Source organism: Heterodontus francisci, chromosome 1 (assembly GCF_036365525.1).
Source record: "Heterodontus francisci isolate sHetFra1 chromosome 1, sHetFra1.hap1, whole genome shotgun sequence".
NCBI lineage: Eukaryota > Metazoa > Chordata > Chondrichthyes > Heterodontiformes > Heterodontidae > Heterodontus > Heterodontus francisci.
The window spans coordinates 236,087,810-236,106,812 of NC_090371.1; positions in this window are offsets into that span (position 1 = coordinate 236,087,810).

Sequence of the window (19,003 nt, forward strand, 5' to 3'; positions counted from 1 at the left end):
CATCAACCACCACCCTCTGTCTTCTTTCAGCTAGCCAATTTCTGATCCAAAGCTCTAAATCACCTTCAACCCCATACTTGCGTATTTTCTGCAATAGCCTACCGTGGGGAACCTTATCAAACGCCTTACTGAAATCCATATACACCACATCCACGGCTTTACCCTCATCCACCTGTTTGGTCACCTTCTCGAAAAACTCAATAAGGTTTGTGAGGCACGACCTACCTTTCACAAAACCGTGCTGACTATCGCAAATGAACTTATTCTTTTCAAGATGATTATAAATCCTGTCTCTTATAACCTTTTCCAACATTTTACCCACAACCGAAGTAAGGCTCACAGGTCTATAATTACCAGGGCTGTCTCTACTCCCCTTCTTGAACAAGGGGACAACATTTGCTATCCTCCAGTCCTCCGGCACTACTCCTGTCGACAATGACGACTTAAAGATCAACAACAACGGCTCTGCAATCTCCTCCCTGGCTTCCCAGAGAATCCTAGGATAAATCCCATCTGGCCCAGGGGACTTATCTATTTTCACTCTTTCCAAAATTGCTAACACCTCCTCCTTGTGAATCTCAATCCCATCTAGCCTAGTAGGCTGTATCTCAGTAATCTCCTCGGCAACATTTTCTTTCTCTACTGTAAATACTGACGAAAAATATTCATTTAACGCTTCCCCTATCTCCTCTGATTCCGCACACAACTTCCCACTATTATCCTTGATTGGCCCTGTTCTAACTCTTATCATTCGTTTATTCCTGATATACCTATAGAATGCCTTAGGGTTTTCTTTGATCCTATCCGCCAATGACTTCTCGTGTCCTCTCCTTGCTCTTCTTAGCCCTCCCTTTAGATCCTTCCTGGCTAGCTTGTAACTCTCAAGCGCCCTAACTGAGCCTTCACGTCTCATCCTAACATAAGCCGCCCTCTTCCTCTTGACAAGCGCTTCAACTTCTTGAGTAAACCACGGCTCCCTTGCTCGACAACTTCCTCCCTGCCTGACAGGTACATACTTATCAAGGACACGCATTAGCTGCTCCTTGAATAAGCTCCACATTTCGTTTGTGCCCATCCCCTGCAGTTTCCTTCCCCATCCTACACATCCTAAATCTTGCCTAATCGCGTCATAATTTCCTTTCCCCCAGCTATAATTCTTGCCCTGCGGTATATACCTGTCCCTGCCCATCGCTAAGGTAAACCTAACCGAATTGTGATCACTATCGCCAAAGTGCTCACCTACATCTAAATCAAACACCTGGCCGGGTTCATTACCCAGTACCAAATCCAATGTGGCATCGCCCCTGGTTGGCCTGTCCACATACTGTGTCAGAAAACCCTCCTGCACACACTGGACAAAAACAGACCCATCTAAAGTACTCGAACTATAGTATTTCCAGTCAATATTTGGAAAGTTAAAGTCCCCCATAACCACTACCCTGTTACTCTCGCTCCTGTCGAGAATCATCTTCACTATCCTTTCCTCTACATGTCTGGAACTATTCGGAGGTCTATAGAAAACTCCCAACAGGGTGACCTCTCCTCTCCTGTTTCTAACCTCGGCCCAGACTACCTCAGTAGACGAGTCCTCAAACGTCCTTTCTGCCGCTGTAATACTTTCCTTGATTAACAATGCCACACCCCCCCCTCTTTTACCCTCTTCTCTGTTCTTTGTGAAACATCTAAATCCCGGAACCTGCAACATCCATTCCTGCCCCTGCTCTACCCATGTCTCCGAAATGGCCACAACATCAGGATCCCAGGTACCAACCCATGCTGCAAGCTCACCCACCTTATTCCGGATGCTCCTGGCGTTGAAGTAGACACACTTTAAACCAAGTTCTTGCTTGCCAGTGCCCTCTTGCGTCCCTGTAACCTTATCCCCTACCTCACTACTCTCAACAGCCTGGACACTGGCACTGCAATTTAGGTTCCCATTCCCCTGCTGATTTAGTTTAAACCCCCCCGAAGAGCACTAACAAATCTCCCCCCCAGGATATTGGTACCCCTCTGGTTCAGGTGAAGACCATCCTGTTTGTAGAGGTCCCACCTACCCCAGAAAGAGCCCCAATTATCCAGGAAACCAAAACCCTCCCTCCTACACCATCCCTGCAGCCACGTGTTCAACTCCTCTCTCTCCCTATTCCTCTCTTCGCTAGCACGTGGCACAGGCAACAACCCAGAGATAACAACTCTGGTTGTTCTCGCTCTAAGCTTCCACCCTAGCTCCCTGAATTTCTGCCTTAAATCCCCATGTCTCTTCCTACCTATGTCGTTGGTGCCTATGTGGACCACGACTTGGGGGTGCTCCCCCTCCCCCTTAAGGATCCCAAAAACACGATCGGAGACATCACGTACCCTGGCACCTGGGAGGCAACACACCAACCGTGAGTCTCTCTCGTTCCCACAGAACCTCCTATCTGTTCCCCTAACTATGGAGTCCCCAATGACTAATGCTCTGCTCCTCTTCCCTTTTCCCTTCTGAGCAACAGGGACAGACTCTGTGCCAGAGACCTGCACCCCATTGCTTACCCCTGGTAAGTCGTCCCCCCCAACAGTATCCAAAACGGTATACCTATTGTTGAGGGAAACGGCCACAGGGGATCCCTGCACTGCCTGCTGGTTCCCTTTCCTTCCCCTGACGGTAACCCATCTACCTACTTCTTTTACCTGAGGTGTGACTGCCTCCCTATAACTCCTGTCAATAATCCCCTCCGCCTCCCGAATGATCCGAAGTTCATCCAGCTCCAGCTCCAGTTCCCTAACGCGGTCTGCGAGGAGCTGGAGTTGGGTGCACTTCCCGCAGATGCAGTCAGCAGGGACACTCTTGGCGACCCCTACCTCCCACATTCTGCAGGAGGAACATACAACTGCCTTTACCTCCATTCCCACTATTCTAGATTCCCAATAAATCTACTGAAAAACCAAACGAAAAAAAAAGTCAAAACTTGTTCGCTTAGCAATCCGACGGACTGAAGTTTTAAATAAAAAGCTTACCTTATCAACACCCTAGAGTCCTTTTTTTTGGTTAGAGGAGGAGGGTGGGTGGGAGACACTACACGTGTAGTGTCTCGGGTACTGCCACTGCCCAAATAAATAGTTTTCCCCTACCCAGCAGTCCCCGGTCCTCCGAAACAAAAAAGGGATTAACTTGTAACTTACTGAAATTGACCGCTCAGCTGAAAGTCCGCTCCGCACCCCGTTCTATCAAGGCTGCTCCTCGCAAAAGACAAAGATTTTAAAACTGCCCAAATAAATAGTTTTCCCCTACCCAGCAGTCCCCGGTCCTCCGAAACAAAAAAGGGATTAACTTGTAACTTACTGAAATTGACCGCTCAGCTGAAAGTCCGCTCCGCACCCCGTTCTATCAAGGCTGCTCCTCGCAAAATACAAAGATTTTAAAACTGCCCAAATAAATAGTTTTCCCCTACCCAGCAGTCCCCGGTCCTCCGAAACAAAAAAGGCACTGGCTCTAACTGGGGTACACTTCGACAGGCACTGAATCTGAATGTGGTAAACTTCTACAGGTACTGAATCTGAATGGGGTGCATTTCCACAGGCACTGACTCGGAATGGGGAAAACTTCCAAAGGCAATGTCTCTCACTGGGGTACACTTCCACAGGCACTGACTCTTAATGGGGTTAACTTCCACAGGCACTGACTCTGAATGGGGTTAATTCTACAGGCTCTGACTTTCGCTGGGGTACATTTCCACAGGCACTGACTCTGAATGGGTTAAACTTCCACAGGCACTGACTCTCACTGGGGTACACTTCCACAGGCACTGAATCTCACTGGGGTACACTTACACAGGCACTGATTCGGAATGGGGAAAACTTCCAAAGGCACTGACTCTCACTGGGGTGCACTTCCACAGGCACTGAATATGAATGGGGTAAACGTCCACAGGCACTGACTGTGAATGGAGGTTAACTTCTCCAGGCTCTGAATCTGAATGGGGTAAACTTCTACAGGTACTGAATCTGAATGGGGTAAACGTCCACAGGCACTGAATCTCACTGGGGTACACTTACACAGGCACTGACTCTGAATGGGGTAAACTTCCACAGACACTGACTCTCACTGGGGTACACTTCCACAGGCACTGACTCTGAATGGGGCCAACTTCCACAGGCACTGACACCGAATGTTGTAAACATCCACAGGTACTGACTCTGAATGGGGTAATCTTCCAGAGGCAATGACACGAACTGGTGTACACTCCCACAGGCACTGACTCTCACAGGGGGACACTTCCACTGCCACTGACTCTGAATGGGGTAAACTTCCACAGGCATTTTCCCTCACTTGGGTGCATTTCCACAGGCACTGACTCTCACTGGGGTACACTTGACAGGCACTGTCTCTGAATGGGTTAAACATCCACAGGCACTGACTCTCACTGGGGTACACTTCCACAGGCACTGACTCTCACTGGGGTACAATTACACAGGCACTGACTCTGAGTGGGGTAAACTTCCAAAGGCACTGACTCGCACTGGGGTACACTTCCACAGGCACTGACTCTCACTGGGGTACACTTCCACATGCATTGACTCTGAATGCGGTAAAATTCCACAGGCACTGACTCTAACCGGGGTACACTTCGACAGGCACAGAATCTGAATGTGGTAAACTTCTACAGGTACTGAATCTGAATGCGGTAAACTTCCACAGGCACTGACTCTCACTGGGGTACACTTCCACATGCATTGACTCTGAATGCGGTAAAATTCCACAGGCACTGACTCTAACCGGGGTACACTTCGACAGGCACAGAATCTGAATGTGGTAAACTTCTACAGGTACTGAATCTGAATGCGGTAAACTTCCACAGGCACTGACTCTCACTGGGGTACATTTCCACAGGCACTGACTCTCACGGGGGTGCACTTACACAGGCACTGACTCTGAATGGGGTAAACTTCCAAAGGCAATGACTCTCACTGGGGAACACTTCCACAGGCACTGACTCTGAATGGGGTTAACTTCCACAGGCACTGACTCTCACTGGGGTACACTTCCACAGGCACTGAATCTCACTGGGGTACACTTACACAGGCACTGATTCGGAATGGGGAAAACTTCCAAAGGCACTGACTCTCACAGGGGGACACTTCCACTGCCACTGACTCTGAATGGGGTAAACTTCCACAGGCATTTTCCCTCACTTGGGTGCGTTTCCACAGGCACTGACTCTCACTGGGGTACACTTGACAGGCACTGTCTCTGAATGGGTTAAACATCCACAGGCACTGACTCTCACTGGGGTACACTTCCACAGGCACTGACTCTCACTGGGGCACAATTACACAGGCACTGACTCTGAGTGGGGTAAACTTCCAAAGGCACTGACTCTCACTGGGGTACACTTCCACAGGCACTGACTCTGAATGGGGTAAACTTCCACAGGCACTGACTCTCACTGGGGTATACTTGACAGGCACTGTCTCTGAATGGGTTAAACATCCACAGGCACTGACTCTCACTGGGGTACACTTCCACAGGCACTGTCTCTCACTGGGGTACAATTACACAGGCACTGACTCTGAGTGGGGTAAACTTCCAAAGGCACTGACTCTCACTGGGGTACACTTCCACAGGCACTGACTCTGAATGGGGTAAACTTCCACAGGCACTGACTCTGAATGGGGTTAACTTCTACTGGCTCTGAATCTGAATGGGGCACATTTGCACAGGCACTGAATCTGAATGGGGTAAACTTCTGCAGGTACTGAATCTGAATGGTGTAAACTTTTACAGGTACTCAATCTGAATGGGGTTAACTTCTACAGGCACTGAATCTGAATGGTGTAAACTTCTACAGGTACTGAATCTTAATGGGCTAAACTTCCACAGGCACTGACTCTGAATGGGGTAGATTTCCACAGGCACTGTCTCTCACTGGAGTTCACTTCCACATTCAATGACTCTCACTGGGGTACACTTCCACAGGCACTGACTCTGAATGTGATAAACTTCCACAGGCACTGACTCTCACTGGGGTAAACTTCCACAGGCACTGACTCTCACTGGGGTAAACTTCCACAGGCACTGACACTGAATGGGGTAAACGTCCACATGCAGTGACTCTGAAAGGGGTAATCTTCTACAGACACTGAATCTGAATGGGGTAAACTTCTACAGGTACTGAATCTGCATGGGGTAAACTTCCACATGCACTGAGTCACACTGGGGGACACTTCCACAGGCACTGTCTCTGAAAGGGGTAAACTTCCACAGGCACTGACTCTCACTGGGGTGCACTTCCACAAGCACTGACTCTGAATGGGGGAAACTTCCACAGGCACTAACTCTCACTGGGGTACACTTCCGCAGGCACTGACTCTGAATGGGGTAAACTTCCAGAGGCAATGGCTCTCACTGGGGTACACTTCCACAGGCACTGACTCCCACTGGGGGACACTTCCACAGGCACTGACTCTGAATGGGGTAAACTTCCATCGGCACTGAAATAAAAGCAAAATACTGCGGATGCTGGAAATCTGAAACAAAAACAAGAAATGCTGGAATCACTCAGCAGGTCTGGCAGCATCTGTGGAAAGAGAAGCTGAGTTAACGTTTCGGGTCAGTGACCCTTCTTCGGAACTGACAAATATTAGAAACGTCACAGATTATAAACAAGTGAGGTCGGGGTGGGGCAAGAGATAACAAAGGAGAAGGTGCAGATTGGACCAGGCCACATAGCAGACCAAAAGGTCACAGAGAAAAGGCAAACAATATTGCTTTGTCTTTCTGCACACCATTAACATATTGTTTGCCTTTTCTCCGTGAACATTTGGTCAGCTATGAGGCCTGGTCCAATCTGCACCTGCTCTTTTGTTATCTCTTGCCCCACCCCCACCTCACTTGTTTATAATCTGTGACTTTTATTATATTTGTCAGTTCCGAAGAAGGGTCACTGACCTGAAACGTAAACACTGCTTCTCTTTCCACAGATACTGACAGACCTGCTGAGTAATTCCAGCATTTCTTGTTTTTGTTCCACAGGCACTGACCCTCACTTGGGTGCACTTCCACAGGCACTGAATCTGAATGGGGTAAACTTCCACAGGCACTGATTCTCACTTGGGTACACTTCTTCAGGCACTGACTCTCACTGGGGTACATTTCCACAGGCACTGACTCTCACTGGGGTACATTTACACATGCATTGACTCTGAATGGGGTAAACATCCACAGGCACTGACTCTAACTGGGGTACACTTCGACAGGCACTGAATCTGAATGTGGTAAACTTCTGCAGGTACTGAATCTGAATGGGGTAAACTTCCACAGGCACTGACTTTCACTGGGGTACATTTCCAGATGCACTGACTCTGAGTGGGGTACACTTCTACAGGCACTGACTCTGAATGTGTTAAACTTCCACAGGCACTGACTCTCACTGGGGTACACTTCCACAGGCACTGACTCTGAATGGGGTTAACTTCTACAGGCTCTGACTTTCACTGGGGTACACTTCCACAGGCACTGAATCTCACTGGGGTACACTTACACAGGCACTGATTCGGAATGGGGAATACTTCCAAAGGCACTGACTCTCACTGGGGTGCACTTCCACAGGCACTGACGATGAATGGGGTAAACGTCCACAGGCACTGACTGTGAATGGAGGTTAACTTCTACAGGCTCTGAATCTCAATGGGGTAAACTTCTACAGGTACTGAATCTGAATGGGGTAAACTTCCACAGGCACTGAATCTCACTGGGGTACACTTACACAGGCACTGACTCTGAATGGCGTAAACTTCCACAGGCACTGACTCTCACTGGGGTACACTTCCACAGGCCCTGACTCTGAATGGGGTCAACTTCCACAGGCACTGACACTGAATGGGGTAAACATCCACAGGTACTGACTCTGAATGGGGTAATCTTCCAGAGGCAATGACACGAAATGGTGTACACTCCCACAGGCACTGACTCTCACAGGGGGACACTTCCACTGCCACTGACTCTGAATGGGGTAAACTTCCACAGGCATTTTCCCTCAATTGGGTGCATTTCCACAGGCACTGACTCTCACTGGGGTACACTTCCAGAGGAACTGACTCAGAATGGGGTAAACTTCCACAGACACTGACTCTCACTGGGGTACACTTCAAGAGGCACAGACTCTGAATGGGGTAAACTTCCACAGGCACTGACGCTCACTGGGGTAAACTTCCACAGGCACTGAATCTGAATGGGGTAAACTTCCACAGGCACTGATTCTCACTTGGGTACACTTCTTCAGGCACTGACTCTCACTGGGGTACATTTCCACAGGCACTGACTCTCACTTGGGTACACTTCTACAGGCACTGACTCTCACTTGGGTACACTTCTGCAGGCACTGACTCTCACTGGGGTACATTTCCACAGGCACTGACTCTCACTGGTGTACATTTCCAGATGCACTGACTCTGAGTGGGGTACACTTCTATCGGCACTGAATCTGAATGGTGTAAACTTCAAGAGGTACTGAATCTGAATGGGGTAAACTTGCACAGGCACTGACTCTGAATGGGGTAAACTTCCACAGGCACTGACTCTCACTGGGGTACACTTCCACATGCATTGACTCTGAATGGGGTAAACTTCCACAGGCACTGACTCTAACTGGGGTACACTTCGACAGGCACTGAATCTGAATGTGGTAAACTTCTACAGGTACTGAATCTGAATGGGGTAAACTTCCACAGGCACTGACTTTCACTGGGGTGCATTTCCACAGGCACTGACTCTCACTGGGGTACACTTCTACAGGCACTGACTCTGAATGTGTTAAACTTCCACAGGCACTGACTCTCACTGGGGTACACTTCCACAGGCACTGACTCTCACGGGGGTGCACTTACACAGGCACTGACTCGGAATGGGGAAAACTTCCAAAGGCAATGACTCTCACTGGGGTACACTTCCACAGGCTCTGACTCTGAATGGGGTTAACTTCCACAGGCACTCACTCTGAATGGGGTTAATTCTACAGGCTCTGACTTTCACTGGGGAACATTTCCACAGGCACTGACTCTGAATGGGTTAAACTTCCACAGGCACTGACTCTCACTGGGGTACACTTCCACAGGCACTGAATCCCACTGGGGTACACTTACACAGTCACTGATTCGGAATGGGGAAAACTTCCAAAGGCACTGACTCTCACTGGGGTGCACTTCCACAGGCACTGAATATGAATGGGGTAAACGTCCACAGGCACTGAATCTCACTGGGGTACACTTACACAGGCACTGACTCTGAATGGGGTAAACTTCCACAGATACTGACTCTCACTGGAGTACACTTCCACAGGCACTGACTCTGAATGGGGTAAACTTCCACAGGCACTGATTCTCACTTGGGTACACTTCTTCAGGCACTGACTCTCACTGGGGTACATTTCCACAGGCACTGACTCTCACTTGGGTACACTTCTACAGGCACTGACTCTCACTTGGGTACACTTCTGCAGGCACTGACTCTCACTGGGGTACATTTCCACAGGCACTGACTCTCACTGGTGTACATTTCCAGATGCACTGACTCTGAGTGGGGTACACTTCTATCGGCACTGAATCTGAATGGTGTAAACTTCAAGAGGTACTGAATCTGAATGGGGTAAACTTGCACAGGCACTGACTCTGAATGGGGTAAACTTCCACAGGCACTGACTCTCACTGGGGTACACTTCCACATGCATTGACTCTGAATGGGGTAAACTTCCACAGGCACTGACTCTAACTGGGGTACACTTCGACAGGCACTGAATCTGAATGTGGTAAACTTCTACAGGTACTGAATCTGAATGGGGTAAACTTCCACAGGCACTGACTTTCACTGGGGTGCATTTCCACAGGCACTGACTCTCACTGGGGTACACTTCTACAGGCACTGACTCTGAATGTGTTAAACTTCCACAGGCACTGACTCTCACTGGGGTACACTTCCACAGGCACTGACTCTCACGGGGGTGCACTTACACAGGCACTGACTCGGAATGGGGAAAACTTCCAAAGGCAATGACTCTCACTGGGGTACACTTCCACAGGCTCTGACTCTGAATGGGGTTAACTTCCACAGGCACTGACTCTGAATGGGGTTAATTCTACAGGCTCTGACTTTCACTGGGGAACATTTCCACAGGCACTGACTCTGAATGGGTTAAACTTCCACAGGCACTGACTCTCACTGGGGTACACTTCCACAGGCACTGAATCCCACTGGGGTACACTTACACAGTCACTGATTCGGAATGGGGAAAACTTCCAAAGGCACTGACTCTCACTGGGGTGCACTTCCACAGGCACTGAATATGAATGGGGTAAACGTCCACAGGCACTGAATCTCACTGGGGTACACTTACACAGGCACTGACTCTGAATGGGGTAAACTTCCACAGATACTGACTCTCACTGGAGTACACTTCCACAGGCACTGACTCTGAATGGGGTCAACTTCCACAGGCACTGACACTGAATGTTGTAAACATCCACAGGTACTGACTCTGAATGGGGTAATCTTATAGAGGCAATGACACGAACTGGTGTACACTCCCACAGGCACTGACTCTCACAGGGGGACACTTCCACTGCCACTGACTCTGAATGGGGTAAACTTCCACAGGCATTTTCCCTCACTTGGGTGCATTTCCACAGGCACTGACTCTCACTGGGGTACACTTGACAGGCACTGTCTCTGAATGGGTTAAACATCCACAGGCACTGACTCTCACTGGGGTACACTTCCACAGGCACTGACACTCACTGGGGTACAATTACACAGGCACTGACTCTGAGTGGGGTAAACTTCCAAAGGCACTGACTCGCACTGGGGTACACTTCCACAGGCACTGACTCTCACTGGGGTACACTTCCACATGCATTGACTCTGAATGGGGTAAACTTCCACAGGCACTGACTCTAACTGGGGTACACTTCGACAGGCACAGAATCTGAATGTGGTAAACTTCTACAGGTGCTGAATCTGAATGGGGTAAAATTCCACAGGCACTGACTTTCACTGGGGTACATTTCCACAGGCACTGAATCTCACTGGGGTACACTTCTACAGGCACTGACTCTGAATGTGTTAAACTTCCACAGGCACTGACTCTCACTGGGGTACACTTCCACAGGCACTGACTCTTACGGGGGTGCACTTACACAGGCACTGACTCTGAATGGGGTAAACTTCCAAAGGCAATGAGTCTCACTGGGGTACACTTCCACAGGCACTGACTCTGAATGGGGTTAACTTCCACAGGCACTGACTCTCACTGGGGTACACTTCCACAGGCACTGAATCTCACTGGGGTACACTTACACAGGCACTGTATCGGAATGGGGAAAACTTCCAAAGGCACTGACTCTCACAGGGGGACACTTCCACTGCCACTGACTCTGAATGGGGTAAACTTCCACAGGCATTTTCCCTCACTTGGGTGCATTTCCACAGGCACTGACTCTCACTGGGGTACACTTGACAGGCACTGTCTCTGAATGGGTTAAACATCCACAGGCACTGACTCTCACTGGGGTACACTTCCACAGGCACTGACTCTCACTGGGGTACAATTACACAGGCACTGACTCTGAGTGGGGTAAACTTCCAAAGGCACTGACTCTCACTGGGGTACACTTCCACAGGCACTGACTCTGAATGGGGTAAACTTCCACAGGCACTGACTCTGAATGGGGTTAACTTCTACTGGCTCTGAATCTGAATGGGGCACATTTCCACAGGCACTGAATCTGAATGGGGTAAACTTCTGCAGGTACTGAATCTGAATGGTGTAAACTTCTACAGGTACTCAATCTGAATGGGGTTAACGTCTGCAGGCACTGAATCTGAATGGTGTAAACTTCTACAGGTACTGAATCTTAATGGGCTCAACTTCCACAGGCACTGACTCTGAATGGGGTAAACTTCCACAGGCACTGTCTCTCACTGGAGTGCACTTCCACATTCAATGACTCTCACTGGGGTACACTTCCACAGGCACTGACTCTGAATGTGATAAACTTCCACAGGCACTGACTCTCACTGGGGTAAACTTCCACAGGCACTGACTCTCACTGGGGTAAACTTCCACAGGCACTGACACTGAATGGGGTAAACGTCCACATGCAGTGACTCTGAAAGGGGTAATCTTCTACAGACACTGAATCTGAATGGGGTAAACTTCTACAGGTACTGAATCTGCATGGGGTAAACTTCCACATGCACTGTTTCACACTGGGGGACACTTCCACAGGCACTGTCTCTGAAAGGGGTAAACTTCCACAGGCACTGACTCTCACTGGGGTGCACTTCCACAAGCACTGACTCTGAATGGGGCAAACTTCCACAGGCACTAACTCTCACTGGGGTACACTTCCACAGGCACTGAATCTGAATGGCGTAAACATCCACAGGTACTGACTCTGAATGGGGTAAACTTCCAGAGGCAATGGCTCTCACTGGGGTACACTTCCACAGGCACTGACTCCCACTGGGGGACACTTCCACAGGCACTGACTATGAATGGGGTAAACTTCCATCGGCACTGAAATAAAAGCAAAATACTGCGGATGCTGGAAATCTGAAACAAAAACAAGAAATGCTGGAATCACTCAGCAGGTCTGGCAGCATCTGTGGAAAGAGAAGCAGAGTTAACGTTTCGGGTCAGTGACCCTTCTTCGGAACTGACAAATATTAGAAAAGTCACAGATTATAAACAAGTGAGGTCGGGGTGGGGCAAGAGATAACAAAGGAGAAGGTGCAGATTGGACCAGGCCACATAGCAGACCAAAAGGTCACAGAGAAAAGGCAAACAATATTGCTTTGTCTTTCTGCACGCCATTAACATATTGTTTGCCTTTTCTCCGTGAACATTTGGTCAGCTATGAGGCCTGGTCCAATCTGCACCTGCTCTTTTGTTATCTCTTGCCCCACCCCCACCTCACTTGTTTATAATCTGTGACTTTTCTAATATTTGTCAGTTCCGAAGAAGGGTCACTGACCTGAAACGTAAACTCTGCTTCTCTTTCCACAGATGCTGCCAGACCTGCTGAGTAATTCCAGCATTTCTTGTTTTTGTTCCACAGGCACTGACCCTCACTTGGGTGCACTTCCACAGGCACTGAATCTGAATGGGGTAAACTTCCACAGGCACTGATTCTCACTTGGGTACACTTCTTCAGGCACTGACTCTCACTGGGGTACATTTCCACAGGCACTGACTCTCACTGGGGTACATTTACACATGCATTGACTCTGAATGGGGTAAACATCCACAGGCACTGACTCTAACTGGGGTTCACTTCGACAGGCACTGAATCTGAATGTGGTAAACTTCTACAGGTACTGAATCTGAATGGGGTAACCTTCCACAGGCACTGACTTTCACTGGGGTACATTTCCAGATGCACTGACTCTGAGTGGGGTACACTTCTACAGGCACTGACTCTGAATGTGTTAAACTTCCACAGGCACTGACTCTCACTGGGGTACACTTCCACAGGCACTGACTCTGAATGGGGTTAACTTCTACAGGCTCTGACTTTCACTGGGGTACACTTCCACAGGCACTGAATCTCACTGGGGTACACTTACACAGGCACTGATTCGGAATGGGGAATACTTCCAAAGGCACTGACTCTCACTGGGGTGCACTTCCACAGGCACTGACTATGAATGGGGTAAACGTCCACAGGCACTGACTGTGAATGGAGGTTAACTTCTACAGGCTCTGAATCTCAATGGGGTAAATTTCTACAGGTACTGAATCTGAATGGGGTAAACTTCCACAGGCACTGACTCTCACTGGGGTACACTTCCACATGCATTGACTCTGAATGGGGTAAACTTCCACAGGCACTGACTCTAACTGGGGTACACTTCGACAGGCACTGACTCTGAATGGGGTAAACTTCCACAGGCACTGACTCTCACTGGGGTACACTTCCACATGCATTGACTCTGAATGGGGTAAACTTCCACAGGCACTGACTCTAACTGGGGTACACTTCGACAGGCACTGAATCGGAATGTGGTAAACTTCTACAGGTACTGAATCTGAATGGGGTAAACTTCCACAGGCACTGACTTTCACTGGGGTGCATTTCCACAGGCACTGACTCTCACTGGGGTACACTTCTACAGGCACTGACTCTGAATGTGTTAAACTTCCACAGGCACTGACTCTCACTGGGGTACACTTCCAAAGGCACTGACTCTCACGGGGGTGCACTTACACAGGCACTGACTCGGAATGGGGAAAACTTCCAAAGGCAATGACTCTCACTGGGGTACACTTCCACAGGCACTGACTCTGAATGGGGTTAACTTCCACAGGCACTGACTCTGAATGTGGTTAATTCTACAGGCTCTGACTTTCACTGGGGAACATTTCCACAGGCACTGACTCTGAATGGGTTAAACTTCCACAGGCACTGACTCTCACTGGGGTGCACTTCCACAGGCACTGAATCCCACTGGGGTACACTTACACAGGCACTGATTCGGAATGGGGAAAACTTCCAAAGGCACTGACTCTCACTGGGGTGCACTTCCACAGGCACTGAATATGAATGGGGTAAACGTCCACATGCACTGACTGTGAATGGAGGTTAACTTCTACAGGCTCTGAATCTGAATGGGGTAAACTTCTACAGGTACTGAATCTGAATGGGGTAAACGTCCACAGGCACTGAATCTCACTGGGGTACACTTACACAGGCACTGACTCTGAATGGGGTAAACTTCCACAGACACTGACTCTCACTGGAGTACACTTCCACAGGCACTGACTCTGAATGGGGTCAACTTCCACAGGCACTGACACTGAATGTTGTAAACATCCACAGGTACTGACTCTGAATGGGGTAATCATATAGAGGCAATGACACGAACTGGTGTACACTCCCACAGGCACTGACTCTCACAGGGGGACACTTCCACTGCCACTGACTCTGAATGGGGTAAACTTCCACAGGCATTTTCCCTCACTTGGGTGCATTTCCACAGGCACTGACTCTCACTGGGGTACACTTGACAGGCACTGTCTCTGAATGGGTTAAACATCCACAGGCACTGACTCTCACTGGGGTACAATTACACAGGCACTGACTCTGAGTGGGGTAAACTTCCAAAGGCACTGACTCGCACTGGGGTACACTTCCACAGGCACTGACTCTCACTGGGGTACACTTCCACATGCATTGACTCTGAATGGGGTAAACTTCCACAGGCACTGACTCTAACTGGGGTACACTTCGACAGGCACTGACTCTGAATGGGGTAAACTTCCACAGGCACTGACTCTCACTGGGGTACACTTCCACATGCATTGACTCTGAATGGGGTAAACTTCCACAGGCACTGACTCTAACTGGGGTACACTTCGACAGGCACTGAATCGGAATGTGGTAAACTTCTACAGGTACTGAATCTGAATGGGGTAAACTTCCACAGGCACTGACTTTCACTGGGGTGCATTTCCACAGGCACTGACTCTCACTGGGGTACACTTCTACAGGCACTGACTCTGAATGTGTTAAACTTCCACAGGCACTGACTCTCACTGGGGTACACTTCCAAAGGCACTGACTCTCACGGGGGTGCACTTACACAGGCACTGACTCGGAATGGGGAAAACTTCCAAAGGCAATGACTCTCACTGGGGTACACTTCCACAGGCACTGACTCTGAATGGGGTTAACTTCCACAGGCACTGACTCTGAATGTGGTTAATTCTACAGGCTCTGACTTTCACTGGGGAACATTTCCACAGGCACTGACTCTGAATGGGTTAAACTTCCACAGGCACTGACTCTCACTGGGGTGCACTTCCACAGGCACTGAATCCCACTGGGGTACACTTACACAGGCACTGATTCGGAATGGGGAAATCTTCCAAAGGCACTGACTCTCACTGGGGTGCACTTCCACAGGCACTGAATATGAATGGGGTAAACGTCCACATGCACTGACTGTGAATGGAGGTTAACTTCTACAGGCTCTGAATCTGAATGGGGTAAACTTCTACAGGTACTGAATCTGAATGGGGTAAACGTCCACAGGCACTGAATCTCACTGGGGTACACTTACACAGGCACTGACTCTGAATGGGGTAAACTTCCACAGACACTGACTCTCACTGGAGTACACTTCCACAGGCACTGACTCTGAATGGGGTCAACTTCCACAGGCACTGACACTGAATGTTGTAAACATCCACAGGTACTGACTCTGAATGGGGTAATCATATAGAGGCAATGACACGAACTGGTGTACACTCCCACAGGCACTGACTCTCACAGGGGGACACTTCCACTGCCACTGACTCTGAATGGGGTAAACTTCCACAGGCATTTTCCCTCACTTGGGTGCATTTCCACAGGCACTGACTCTCACTGGGGTACACTTGACAGGCACTGTCTCTGAATGGGTTAAACATCCACAGGCACTGACTCTCACTGGGGTACAATTACACAGGCACTGACTCTGAGTGGGGTAAACTTCCAAAGGCACTGACTCGCACTGGGGTACACTTCCACAGGCACTGACTCTCACTGGGGTACACTTCCACATGCATTGACTCTGAATGGGGTAAACTTCCACAGGCACTGACTCTAACTGGGGTACACTTCGACAGGCACAGAATCTGAATGTGGTAAACTTCTACAGGTGCTGAATCTGAATGGGGTAAACTTCTACAGGCACTGACTTTCACTGGGGTACATTTCCACAGGCACTGAATCTCACTGGGGTACACTTCTGCAGGCACTGACTCTGAATGTGTTAAACTTCCACAGGCACTGACTCTCACTGGGGTACACTTCCACAGGCACTGACTCTCACGGGGGTGCACTTACACAGGCACTGACTCTGAATGGGGTAAACTTCCAAAGGCAATGAGTCTCACTGGGGTACACTTCCACAGGCACTGACTCTGAATGGGGTTAACCTCCACAGGCACTGACTCTCACTGGGGTACACTTCCACAGGCACTGAATCTCACTGGGGTACACTTACACAGGCACTGATTCGGAATGGGGAAAACTTCCAAAGGCACTGACTCTCACAGGGGGACACTTCCACTGCCACTGACTCTGAATGGGGTAAACTTCCACAGGCATTTTCCCTCACTTGGGTGCATTTCCACAGGCACTGACTCTCACTGGGGTACACTTGACAGGCACTGTCTCTGAATGGGTTAAACATCCACAGGCACTGACTCTCACTGGGGTACACTTCCACAGGCACTGACTCTCACTGGGGTACAATTACACAGGCACTGACTCTGAGTGGGGTAAACTTCCAAAGGCACTGACTCTCACTGGGGTTCACTTCCACAGGCACTGACTCTGAATGGGGTAAACTTCCACAGGCACTGACTCTGAATGGGGTTAACTTCTACTGGCTCTGAATCTGAATGGGGCACATTTCCACAGGCACTGAATCTGAATGGGGTAAACTTCTGCAGGTACTGAATCTGAATGGTGTAAACTTCTACAGGTACTCAATCTGAATGGGGTTAACTTCTGCAGGCACTGAATCTGAATGGTGTAAACTTCTACAGGTACTGAATCTTAATGGGCTCAACCTCCACAGGCACTGACTCTGAATGGGGTAAACTTCCACAGGCACTGTCTCTCACTGGAGTACACTTCCACATTCAATGACTCTCACTGGGGTACACTTCCACAGGCACTGACTCTGAATGTGATAAACTTCCACAGGCACTGACTCTCACTGGGGTAAACTTCCACAGGCACTGACTCTCACTGGGGTAAACTTCCACAGGCACTGACACTGAATGGGGTAAACGTCCACATGCAGTGACTCTGAAAGGGGTAATCTTCTACAGACACTGAATCTGAATGGGGTAAACTTCTACAGGTACTGAATCTGCATGGGGTAAACTTCCACATGCACTGTTTCACACTGGGGGACACTTCCACAGGCACTGTCTCTGAAAGGGGTAAACTTCCACAGGCACTGACTCTCACTGGGGTGCACTTCCACAAGCACTGACTCTGAATGGGGCAAACTTCCACAGGCACTGACTCTCACTGGGGTACACTTCCGCAGGCACTGAATCTGAATGGCGTAAACATCCACAGGTACTGACTCTGAATGGGGTAAACTTCCAGAGGCAATGGCTCTCACTGGGGTACACTTCCACAGGCACTGACTCCCACTGGGGGACACTTCCACAGGCACTGACTCTGAATGGGGTAAACTTCCATCGGCACTGAAATAAAAGCAAAATACTGCGGATGCTGGAAATCTGAAACAAAAACAAGAAATGCTGGAATCACTCAGCAGGTCTGGCAGCATCTGTGGAAAGAGAAGCAGAGTTAACGTTTCGGGTCAGTGACCCTTCTTCGGAACTGACAAATATTAGAAAAGTCACAGATTATAAACAAGTGAGGTCGGGGTGGGGCAAGAGATAACAAAGGAGAAGGTGCAGATTGGACCAGGCCACATAGCAGACCAAAAGGTCACAGAGAAAAGGCAAACAATTGTGCTTTGTCTTTCTGCACGCCATTAACATATTGTTTGCCTTTTCTCCGTGAACATTTGGTCAGCTATGAGGCCTGGTCCAATCTGCACCTGCTCTTTTGTTATCTCTTGCCCCACCCCCACCTCACTTGTTTATAATCTGTGACTTTTCTAATATTTGTCAGTTCCGAAGAAGGGTCACTGACCTGAAACGTAAACTCTGCTTCTCTTTCCACAGATGCTGCCAGACCTGCTGAGTAATTCCAGCATTTCTTGTTTTTGTTCCACAGGCACTGACCCTCACTTGGGTGCACTTCCACAGGCACTGAATCTGAATGGGGTAAACTTCCACAGGCACTGATTCTCACTTGGGTACACTTCTTCAGGCACTGACTCTCACTGGGGTACATTTCCACAGGCACTGACTCTCACTGGGGTACATTTACACATGCATTGACTCTGAATGGGGTAAACATCCACAGGCACTGACTCTAACTGGGGTTCACTTCG